The 12,979-nt window shown below is 34.2% G+C and overlaps 1 pseudogene; it reads right to left on the bottom strand.

Annotated features, from left to right (window-relative positions):
• Nucleotides 1-3,262: 3,262 nt before the first annotated feature.
• Nucleotides 3,263-12,439, bottom strand: LOC118597083 (annotated as a pseudogene).
• Between the last annotated feature and the right edge of the window lie 540 nt (nt 12,440-12,979).

Below are 12,979 nucleotides of genomic sequence, written 5' to 3'. Positions count from 1 at the left end.
TAATGCTTTCTCAAAAATGTTAATTTCTCTAAGAGGAATTATGTATTAATTCCTTTCTGGCCATGGGAAAATGCTTTTCACTTGATTTTCATAGCATGAACCTGCAAATAGTCTTCACTTCTAATTTTTGGTGTCCATTATACTCTTTTTTATTCTTTCACGAGCTTTATTCCACATATTACAGTTTTACATTGGTTCTTATCTTCTAATTAATTAATCATCATATTATTTGCTAAAATTTATCAAAAGCACCACAGGTTCATGCTACTCCAAATACATTTCCTTACATTAACATGTTATTTCTTATATCTCATGATGTGCTTGTTAGTTTTCTATTGTCAATGGATAATTGATATGTTTTTTAAGTTGTAATGAATGTTTCATTTCTTGTTCTTTTATTTGTGCAATATAGAATACTCTTTTGGCTCTCACTAACCACATTTGCTAGGAAACCAAGAAACTGTGTCACACAATTGCTCTACAAGAGATGCACATCCCATCATCTTAGCTGAATATAAATCAGGCATTAAATGATCCTATTGAAACTACTTTTGTTTTTCTCTTTAGTTTTCACAATGATGGATCAGACCTGTTCTGATGGTTCAGTGGAGCATTTAGAAAGCTCTTACAGGACGGGCAATCACCAAACAAAATGATTCTCACATGAGATACTTCAATACTGACATTACAAAACCATAATTTAAGGTATTTATTACATAAATGATATATGCATTTTAGAAACTCTAGTTCAACTATTTAAAATGCCATTATATCACTCTTTGAACATTAATAAATTAAAAGTCCTCAGTTTTAATATATGAATTCTTTTCTTTTTGTCTCAATATAATTATACTCATTCTAATTCATCAAAAACATATCACAGATTTATTAGATTTTTATTTCTGTGAAAAGTATCTGCTTGGCAACTCTTATAAAGGAAAACATTTATTGGGACTGGCTTATAGTTCAGAAGATTAGTGCGTTATCATCACAGTGGGTATCATGGCAGCACACAGGCAAACACTGAACTAGAGAAGTAGCTGAGAGTTCTACAATCCAAAGGCAGCCGGAAGAGAGAGTAACATTGAGCCTATCTTGAGCTTCCAAAACCTCAAAAATCCACCCCATAGGGACACACTTCTTGCAACAAGGTCACAGCTACTCTAAAAATAAGCAACAACTTCTAATAATCCCACTCTGTATGAGTCTATTGAGGTCATTTTTATTTGAACCACAACATCATATATGGTGGAATTTTAGCTAAAAGAATACATAGTCTACTCTACTTATTTTATAGGTAAGACCAGCCAGCAACTTATTCTTTTGGATAGAACTTATCTTCTAAATACTAAAAGGCCAACTGAAGTATTCTATAACATTTGAAATGGAGATAGATCGTCAGCATTGCCTTATAGTATGGGGAAAATTTTAATTTGACTTTCTTATGTCAGTTACTTGGATCAATTCTTTCTCTGCCTTGTATCTTATGTAATTTTTGATATTTTGATGTTCTGAGTGAGTGCTAATAAGTTGCATATTTGTAATCCTTTGCTTTTCTGTTTCCTGTTATTTTATCACAAAATAATGTGTTCATAGTATCCTGTAGTTATTATTGGCATATAATTGTTCAAAGAAAAACATTTTGGATGACATTTTATATTTTTATTGATTTTCATATGGAATTTTTTAGATCTTGAAATACATACATTTCATTTATCTGCTAGTTACTGTTAATTTGGCAGATCACACAAATTACAAAAAGGAAAAGAAAAAAAGTGGAAAAAAGTATCTGTTCTAAAGGACAGGTAGGAATGCCATATTTTTAAACTGCATATCTTATTTCCAAATCTAGAAGAAAATAACTGCTATGAATAATTCACATGCAGTCTTTAGTGCTGCTGAGGGAAACAGGAGATGACCTCTGAGTACCATTTCTCCTTATTTAACTCCTCAGCATAGAGTGGTGCCTCGCTAAGCTACTCTTTCACTCCATCATCTTAAAATCTTCTTGGAATTGTCATAAAAGATGGCCTTTCCATTACTGATCATCATAAAAACAGTCTTCAGGATTTACATGCACTGACAGCATGTCTTTTCTGCCTTATGTAAGGATACCTGTGCTGCAGCCCCCTCTTGCCTGAAATGCAAATGATCTCATTTTCTTTTTTTCCCTCATTAAAAAAAATGTATCCTTTTTTTGTGTTAGAGTATTTTTATATTTTAGATTTTTTTGGATCATTACCAGGGACCTGTATTTCTAGATAAATTATGCATTTATAAGGCTCCAGATATCTCTTATCTTTTCTTTCAAAATGATGACACACTTCTACATGCTATTTTTCTCTGTTTCCTTACAATGTCAAAGGGGTTTGTATACTACAAAGAATAGGTTTTTCTCATATTGAAAAACCAGTTTTTAAAAGTAAAATTTGATGTATAAATTTTAATATGCCCTTGAAAACCATAGATAAAAAAATGTATAGGGCCAGGCGGTGGTGGCTCATGCCTTTAATTCCAGCACTGGGAAGGCAGAGCAAGGCGGATCTCTTTGAGTCAGAGGCCAGCCTGGACTATCAAGTGAGTTCCAGGAAAAGGTGCAAAGCTACACAGAGAAACCCTGTCTCAGAAAACAAAAAAAGAAAAGAAAAAAAATGTACAAATCTCTTAACTCTTAGGCTTGGACAATCATTTTTTATTTGAAATTCTTCAGCAAATGAGGCTGTTTATTTCAAATAAAACAAATATTAAATATAATGTCTCATAGTTTATATAAATCCCAATAAAAATAACATCAAGGAAGTATGGACAGAATATAAACACTTCTCTATCTTTTTCTTCAGGTCATTAATACATGGGATAACTGCAAAACTGAGAATCTAGAAAAGACATCAAATGAGTCAATATTTTGATATGTCATTTATAGTAAACTTGGAAAAAGTCAAACTCTATCTTGACTTTTTCCAAAATTTAAAAATGTGTGCATTAAAGATATTTCTTGTTTAAGCATGTTTATTCTTTTTTTTAAATTCAATCATCTTTATTAACCTATTAATGCTATATTTTACACATAATGTCTAGTCAGTTTCTCAAAGGGCTCTATTTTTAGTACACCATGCTAATGGTCAATAGCCAAGTGTGATGGCTAAACCTTAGCCTAGCTTTGTAATATCCTCTGGGAACTTCATCACAGTACAAATTGAAACAAAATAGTATTGTAGTCTTTCAGGAAGCAATTAGCCATCATTAGTGTAGCAGAGCCTCCTTATTGATAACTGGGTCCAGGTTGGGTATATCACTGATCAAAAGGAAGATGGTTATGTGCATAAGGGTTGGGCCCACTGGAAGGAGGGGTACTTGGAGGAGATGATGTTAAACCTGGTCATGGTTGGTAAGCACCAGGTTGGCTTGGAACCATTCCAGGTTGAGCACCAGGGCAGGGGGAACAGTATAATTAGCAGGTTGAGATGTTTGGGAAGTATAAGTCTATGGAGGGTAAATACTCTCCTGGTACTGCTGTGGTGGTTGAGTAGGCCATTGAGGCTGACCAGAAAAGGCAGGAGCCGGTGCCTGGGAAGTTGGTTGTTGGTCATAGCCTTGTAATTGCTGAGGTTGTTGGGATACAGTCTGCTGGCTATAACTAGCTAAATACTGAATACTGTACTGCTTCGGAGGAGCTTGAGGCTGCTGAACCCATAGTCAGTCTGCTGCTGGTTATTGTTGATGCATCTGACCTGCTTGTGTCTGAGCTCCTGTGTATGGGGGTTGCTGTGGCTGAACTGCTGGTGAGTGTGCTGGGGAGGAAGAAGCAGTACTGTCAGGAGTTCCTGAACAGTCTTCTATAAGAACAATGGGTGGCCCTGAAACCTGGTCATCTGTTAATCCAAATGCTGAGATGACATTTTTGATGATTTCATCTTGGTTTTTCAGAGGATCAAAAGCTGACATACTTGCTGTCATAACTTTAGACTATTTTCCAGAATTAGAAGCATCAGGCTTCTTCCCTACCATCCACAGTATCGTTTACAGGAATACCTGTAGAAGGTCTTGGTTGTCCAGGCGGCTCTAAGCTATCCACTAAGCGATTCACATTATTTTGAAGTTCTATCAGTTCTCACTGAAGATATGTCACCTGACTTGATTCAAGGGATCTTGGTTGGCCATGAACAATGTCAGCTTCAGTGTTCTGCTACACTGAACTTCAAAGGAAAGGTCAGAACTATCAAAAACTGTTATAAGATCTTCATCTTCGTCCTTATACTTTATTGTAACTTCATTGTTTCTCAAAAGTTTTCCTCTGCATACTCACTGCATCATTAGCACTAATTCATCATAATTAATATCATCATTATGAATGGGATAAATTCCCCAAGTTGAGCTTTAATCATTAGCTTCTCCCTTAGGTCCAATTGTTCATGGAGGAATCGAGGATTCTATATATACAACTCTAAAAAAAATAAAAATAAAAATAACTGCTTCCTAGGCAACGGTCTCTACCGACCTGGCCGCAGGCTCAGCAGTGACACAGAGAGGCTTCGGACACCACTCGCTGGGCCGTTCTCTGCTGAGCCTAGCCAAGCTGTAAGATGACTGGCCAATCACACACACCCAGTAAGCCTAGTGATGAGCCACGGTCCTATATGTGGCAGGTGGGAAGAGCCTAAACATGTTTATTCAAAGCAATGGTTTCCTGTTGTATAGCTTAGCTTACAAATAACCGAGAACTCAGTACAAAATTACTCAAACTATTTGATGTATAAATATTGCCATTTACAACCACTAAAACCAAGAAATATTAAACCTTATGCATAAATAATAAAATATTAATATTTCTTGATTTATTTTCAAGTCTTATAGATAATAAAGTGAAAAATAAAGATAGTGAGTCTACAGACAAAACTAAGGTTTGTTAACTTCAAAAATAATATTATATTGAAATAAATAACAATTACATATACTAGTCCAACACACCAAAATAAATGAATAAATAATAAAACTATGTAATCAAATCACCTTCCAGAAAGAAATTTCAAAACAGCTTTCACAGCCTAAGTAATTTCCTATTAATATTAATAGGAATTACTATTAAGAAGTAATTGCTCTAACATCAGATGATGCCTAAGATCTTGTGTATAGCAAGCCAATTATTATTTTCTCTATATTACTTCCCCAAAAACTGTTCACCTGACATTATCCTCCAGTATTTATATAACATTAATGTGCAAAATGTTTTTCTTGAATAATTTCAATATAATAAGTCCAAATTATGTTAGAGAATATAGCATTATCATGATTTTACATGAGAGAACAGAGATGAGCCAGATGGGTCCTTCTCCAGGGTTTACAGTTAATTAATAATGAGGTATAAATAACAAGGCAGAGGTTTGATGTGATGGTTACTACCTCTATCTCGATTCCACTCAAATGTTTGTCTGCCATTAGCTTATCTATTCTGTCCTTTTTTTTTTCACTATTAAGAAATTTTCTATTCACTTTACATACCAACCACAGATCCCACCTCTTCCCTCTTCCCAGCCTTCCCCCTAAACTATCCCCCATCCCCACATTTCCCAAGTCAAGATAGTCAAGATCTCTCATGGGGAGTCAGCAGAGCCTGGCACACTCAGGTGAGGCAGGTCCAAGCCCCTTCCCCCTGCACCAAGGCTGTGAAAGGTATCACACCCTTAGCATTGGGCTCCAAAAAGCCCTCCCATGCACCAGGAATGAATCCCAATCCCCATGCCTGGGAACCCCCCAAACAGTTCAAGCTAAACAGCTGTCTCAGGTATCCAGAAGACCTAGTCCAGTCCTATAGGGGTGGGGGCTCCACAGCTATTAGTCCATAGTCCATGCTGTCCTTAAAGTTTTGCTATTTACAAACAGGTCTATATTGCTGTTGTAAACCAACAACAAATCAAACAAACAAACCAATAGGTAACATCTTTCTCTAATTTACACTTATCTTTATACAAAACTTATCCACAAACCCAGCCCTACAGAAAGCACTAGAAGGAAAATTCCAACCTAAGGAAGGCAGATACACCCATGAAAACACAGGCAATAGATAACACCACAGCAGGAAAACCCCAAAGAAGAGAAGTACACACACACTACCACCAAAAAATAAAAATAACAACAGGAACGAACAATCACTGTTCATTAATATCCCTTAATATCAATGGACTTAATTCGCCTATAAAAAGACACAGACTAACAGAATGGATATGAAAACAGGACCCATCTTTCTGCTGCATACAAGAAACACACCTCAAATTCAAAGATATACTTACTTTTAATTAAGTTACTGAACTATTTTCTCTGACATCTTGAAAAACTAAAACGTAATCTGATTTATGACTCTCCTACTTTAAACTGAAATTAAAGATGCAGAGCAGGTACTGAGATTCATTTATTGAGATAGCAGTGCCATGAGATGGCACTCTGGCTAAAGTCGAAAGTGGTATATCCTATATTGCATAACCACTTGAGATTAGTGCAGAATATGCTTCATAAAATTATAGAAGTTTCTCATTCTAATCTTGAAGTTGCCATTTATATCTTAAAATAATTGTAATCCTCAAAGAAAAATTAGGAAAATTTACAAAGAATTGTCTCTCATTACAAAATATAGTAATCGTTATTTCTTTTAAAGTAACATATAACTCTGAGGAAGAAAAATTAATGTGATCATTTTGTTCAAATGTTCTAACATAATTTATCATGATGAACCAAAACAATTGGTTTTTATAATACATAATCTTTTAAAGGCTGTTTCTATGTGGAAACACAGAGTTTTGAGCTGTTAAGTGTTTATGTTTATGAATTTTCCTTACAAAGATAAGTAGTCTATAAAATACATCACAGCTATTTGATTATTTTAAATTGAATTCTATACATTGTGCTAAAATTATTCTTTCTTCAATGTGCTAACAGTTTCAATGGTGAGCAAGAATGCATAAATTATGGAAACTGCCTTTAGGAAACAGGATTGAATATATGCTTTCTCAGTATATTCAGTATACTGTAAAAAGCTGAACACGTGCTTCTATTAGCAACTGCAATAATATATTAAATAAGCAAGTTGTCATAGAATAGATACATAAGTATTAGTAAAGTATTTACCTTGTGAAAATTAATACATTTCTTTTTCTATTCAAATTAGCTTTGTAACTGCTATAGAAAATATGAAATTATGCCTGTGAGTGAGTTAAGATGTGATGCTTCAAAACAGGTGTCCACTCTTTAATTTAAATCAGGTAAATGAATTTTCTCCCAGTTATTTATAATTTCTCTCTTTCTCACTTATTAATTGGTAAATTAATCATTATTAACAATTTCTCCCTGGCCCCCACTGTACATTAGCAGCACAGGAGTTTCTTAAAACTATGTACAATCTGTTTGAGATCACAGTTAAATGTATCAAGAAGTTGCCACTCAGCTTTACTTTCTTAGTTTTATAGATTTATTTTTTAATTAATGAAAGAGATGTTTGTGTTTATATCTATGTGTGCCCATGTTATTGCTTGTGCCAGTGGAGAATAGAGGCATTGGGTCCTTTGGAGGTAGAGTTAAAGGTGGTTATGAACCATCTGATGTAGGTGCTGGGAACCAATATCAATTTCCCTGGAAAAGCTGTAAATACTTTTAACCAATGATAGCTTTTTGTTTATGTAAAATTCTACTTAATAGACATACGCCTAAAATAAAATATTAATTTCTATGTAGTTGTGATATTTATTTAAGTGATAAAATTGTTTATTTTTATCCTAATAGGGCAATCAAAAAGTGATGCAAGCTGTTTTCTCTTGCAGTTGATGTACATTAGAATTTCCATAAAACTATCATTGTGTATATATTCGTACTCTTTTTTATAAGACATAAGCAAGAATTTTCTAGAACATAACCACAAGGATGCAATCATGGGGTAGTAAGTAACCTACAGGGTAAAACCAATCTATTTTCCAAAGAAGCTGATTTGATTTACAGGTCTATCAGCTATGTAAGATACATACCTGTTTTCCATCTCCTCATACACATTGTTACTGTGAACTTGAAGACTGACCATCTAATAGATAAGAAAGGGTACCATATTGTGCTTTTTACTACCACTAATGACTGAAATACTGTCTTTGAGAATGTGAATCCACTACTTTGTATCTAACTTTGTGAACAGCCCGATTTGCTCATTAGATTGTTTTCTTGTAGCTTGATTTAGTGGTCTCTCAGTCTTTCTCTCTCTCTCTCTCTCTCTCTCTCTCTCTCTCTCTCTCTCTCTCTCTCTCTCTGTGTGTGTGTGTGTGTGTGTGTGTGTGTGTGTGTGTGTGTGTGTGTTTATTGGGATTTTTAACTATACTAGGTAACTTATTACCACGGAACTATATCTCCACCCTGGATTGTGAGAAATCATGCATTTCTCTCCTGATAGTTCTACATGCATTAACATATTAACTATGTCCTCTTTAGGGTATTAATTGTCTAACATACTGTGGGACATTTTGAAACCTGGAGCTTCTTCCCTTAGTGTGCACAATTTTTATTTTATTGTAACATCCATAGTTGATAAATTGTCTTCGGTATAATTCCAAATTTGTAACATGCATAAAGTAATCAAATCACAAGACAGAAAGGAGAGTGTCTGTGAGAAGCTGGTCTAGGTGGCACACAGAGCTCTTTCATGGTATAGAGTTTCTATGTTGAAGATAAAAATGTTCCTTGAGATGAGGCAGCTCAAGGATGTAAATGAACTTGACATAACTGAAAAGCGTGAGTGAATGCTTTGGAGTGGTAAAAGTTTATGCTTTGTGTATTTTAACACAGTGAAGAAAGTAGTCATGGCTCTATTAAGGTCACAAAATTGCTCTTTGATATACTCATTTAAAAAACCAGCATATTTCTCCCTTTAAATTATCAGTTGAAGTTGATTCTTTTCAGTTGATTTTAGATTGGTCTCTCTCCTTTTTTTTTTTCTTTTGCATTTGGAAAAAATAAATGTCCTAGTTTCTACCTCCAGAAAAACAAAGATGAAAAACTCCAAATGTCAAGAATAAGGGCAGGATGCCAAGACTCAGTAATTTTACTGAACAGTTAACAAAAAATAATAAAAGTAATTTAAAAATAATAATCAAACAGAATATTTAAAATTATATTATACTATATGCTGTGATAATTATGGGAAGAATAGATCATCTAAAGTGATCCTAAAGTAACTAGTAATTTGTTTATGGTTACAGAATACATGATTAACACATAACAATATCATTTTATAAGTTATAATTTCATTGTGAATATGAAAATTAGCAAAAAGATACAATTTTCACTTGCTCTAAGGTATTATTTTGTGTTTTTTGTTGATAGAATCATGCCATATATAACAGGCTCTGCCAAATATATGATCTTCATGTTTTAGTCTTCCAACTTCTGGAATTATAGGCAGATACCTCCACCACTTGCCATTAAAAAATGTTCTAATTAGATAGTCCAACACCTAAACTATATAATCTAAAATTCCAAATGCTTATGAAAGAAATCAAAGGATGCATTAGTAGCTACAGAGATAGTCCATGATTATATAATGCAAATCTCAGCATGTCCAGATCTCAGTTAACCTCAGACTCATCAAGTTTAAGTCACTTGCTGGCTAAGTCTCAGCTAATGTTTTTAAGACTTAGTCAAAATACATGAAAATATTATTGTGTGGAAAGACAAAAATCATATTAGCTGAAGAAAAGGAAATCATTACTAAATTAAAAATTAGGATATTTTAGGCTACACAATACTAATCTATATCTAGTTCTACTACATTAGAAAATATGCCATTGGTAGAAGGACAGGAAAGCAATCAGTAAAGAGAATGAATTGTGGAGTAACAAGCTCATTCAAATACATCTACCTAAATTTCCAAAAAGGCACATATATAATTTCAAGAAAAGAATAGCATTCTCAACAAATGGATTGATGAGTAGAAATCAACCACAGTAAGGAAAGCCTTGGCATGAAAATTAAACATTAAGCCCAAATTAATTACAAAAGAATTATTCATTACAACATAATATATATAATTAGAATTATTTTCTTAAATATGTAAATGTAGAAAGTATGCTTGGTAATAAAAGCATATATTTAGATTTTGCTCTAGAAATGAAACTGATGAAGAAACTGTTAATAATCCACACTCAATAAATTTAAACACTTGTTCTGTGAAAGCCATGTGAAGAGCAGGAGAAGAAAAGCTACAGACAGGCTGAAAACCATTGTAATACACACAATCAAACAGGAACTCATGCCAGAGTGTGTTTTAAATCTTTATGACTCAATATGAAAATGAAACAAGCAAAGAACTTAACTAGGGTTTGAAACTAACAGATGAAGCTGCATTTGCCTAAGAAGCTTTTCAGGAGTTCATTCCTGTAATCTTGGTGCTTAGAAGATTGAAGCACAAAGATCATACATTCAAGTCTAGTCTAAACTAAATAGTGAGTCCTTGACTTGATAAACATTTTTAAAATACTGTGCAGATATCATATCTGTATGTGAAAGTGAAATCTACTTAAACATCCACTGAAGCTGTATGAATTAAAATCACATGAAAACATTACTATGTGATCAGCTAGAATATCCCTATGTTGCTGGAGCTATTCGTATGAGAATGTTGTGTGTGTGTGTGTGTGTGTGTGTGTGTGTGTGTATAATACATCCATCATCAAAATCTGGGAACAATTAGTTTCTTAAACATGAACACACCATTGTAATCAGCTAAGATCACACTCTGGATATCCATTAGAGAAACACAGAAACATATTCATACCAGACCCTGGACATGAGTTTTATGTATAATAAACAAAACCTTTAAACAACACAGCTATCCTTCAATAATTAAAAAACAAAATGGTTCATTGACAAAATAAAATATAATTGGGAAGTAAAAAGAAACAAAGGAAGCATACAAAATAATTTGGATAAACATCCAGGAAATCACACTGCCCTATAATGATAATAATGTGACATCACTGGGGAGAAGGCTTAGATCAGTGGAGTTCAGTAGAGATCACAGAAAGTATGTACAATATATACTCCAATGTTGACTCAACACTATCAAAAGATAATATTTTCAAGAAAGATTATTGATCCTCTAAAATATACATATTGCATTATTCCATTTGTAAACCTCTTGATCAGCAAATTCTTGAAATGAAGAACCTACCCATCCATGGATTATAACTACTAAGGATGCAGAGGCAATTTCTAGTAGCTAATAGAGATGTGGATATCTTGAGAAACCATCAAGAGGAAGCCATGTTGTACCCAAACTGTGCTACATGAGTCCATATTAAATGTGTGTGTGTGTGTGTGTGTGTGTGTGTGTGTGTGTGTGTGTGTGTGTGTGTTGGAAAAACCATATATCAGGAAGTTATATGGACTGGGAGACAACAGACTAGATTAATGTTAGTTCTCTGGTTGTGTTGAGTTGTGGTTATGCATCATGTAACCAACTGAATAAGACTGAGTGAAGAAGCCATGGTGTCTGACACAGGGTGTTTTAAGTTGGGTCAAGGATCTGCCATTATGATACTGCAATATTCCCAAGAAGAACTCAGTAGTTAGATGGCTTTTTAATTGGCCTGAGAAGTGCTGTATATCCTTAGAGGTATGTATTTGCATCATTTACAACCCACAGAATGATTATCTACTTTATATTACCTAATGATTAGGTTTTTATTTTTCACCATCAATTTAGATGGACTAGGTTTACTCTTCTGTTTTCTTCATGTGTTAGTGAAATAATTTACCATGCATGATTAATCTATAAAATTAAACTTTATCTTAAATGTAGAGTTGGTATTGTAATTCCAATTCAGAATAAAGAGTAAACTTAGAATCTTTAACACCAAGAAAATAATTTTAAATTTTAAGCTTTTTCAGATTTTAAAAGCTTATAGAGATATTTTAACTATTTGATGCTCCATAGTAGAAAATGTTATTGTTATTGTTATCCATATTTTTGAAAACCCAGGTGGATGGCAATTTGTGTACCTGTAAAACATTCTGCAATGTATTTGCTTCATCATGATTCTTAAAGGTGTATTTTAAGTACATACGTATTATATATTATGGAAAACAACTCTTAGTATATAGTTACAGACTCTTCCAGTTACAGAGTATAATTTTGTTTGGGTTTTTACCCCTGAGTTCTGAACCTGCTGCAATCAATATTAATGACTGACTGTTTATGATTTAAAGGATGATCAAAGGAGAGAACCATATAATTTAGTATCAGAACAGCATGAAATAATTTTTTTTTCTTTTTTTTGTTTTTTATTATCAAATTAGTCATTAACAGTTTTATATATATATGTAAATAATATTTCATCCTGCTTACTCTGACCATATGCCTTCTGTCTTAATTTACCTCCTCACTTACTGAAAGTCCCTTTTCCATGTTCATGTCTTCTAGGTTTGTTTTGTGACCTTACTGATTTCAACCAACCCAGTCTACTTTGACCCATGGTTTTGTAACTCCCTTAGGGCCTGGTGATCTCCCAGTAAATGCTCAACTGAGCACAATTGCTGACCCCACCCCAACTCTTGCCACAATATCCATTGGTAACCAGTAGTTCAGCAAGGAAGAGTGAGGCAACAAGAGCCCCATCCCATCCTCAATGATGACTGTACAGAGCGCCAATCTTCTGCACACCATGTTTAAGTAGACACAGCTGCTGTGCTTTCCTGCTAGCAATGGCTGTGTCACGCCCATGAGAAAGCATTTCCTATCCCTACCAATGTCTAAAGTTAAACATGACCTTTAAGAGGCAACTGACAGACAGCCTACTGAGGAAGAGCTGTCAGTTCCACAACTAAGAGAAGTCCCTGGGTCACTTCCTCTGACAGGGAAAATGAAGTGAAACAGGGAGGAAAGCAAGAAATGGGACAACAGGCTGACCTGCAGAAATAAGCAGCCATCCTCACATTCAGTTCTTGAGGAAAT

Source organism: Onychomys torridus, chromosome 16 (genome assembly GCF_903995425.1).
Source record: "Onychomys torridus chromosome 16, mOncTor1.1, whole genome shotgun sequence".
Lineage (NCBI taxonomy): Eukaryota > Metazoa > Chordata > Mammalia > Rodentia > Cricetidae > Onychomys > Onychomys torridus.
Note: the sequence above shows the minus strand (reverse complement) of the source record. Positions and strands in the feature narration are given on the sequence as shown.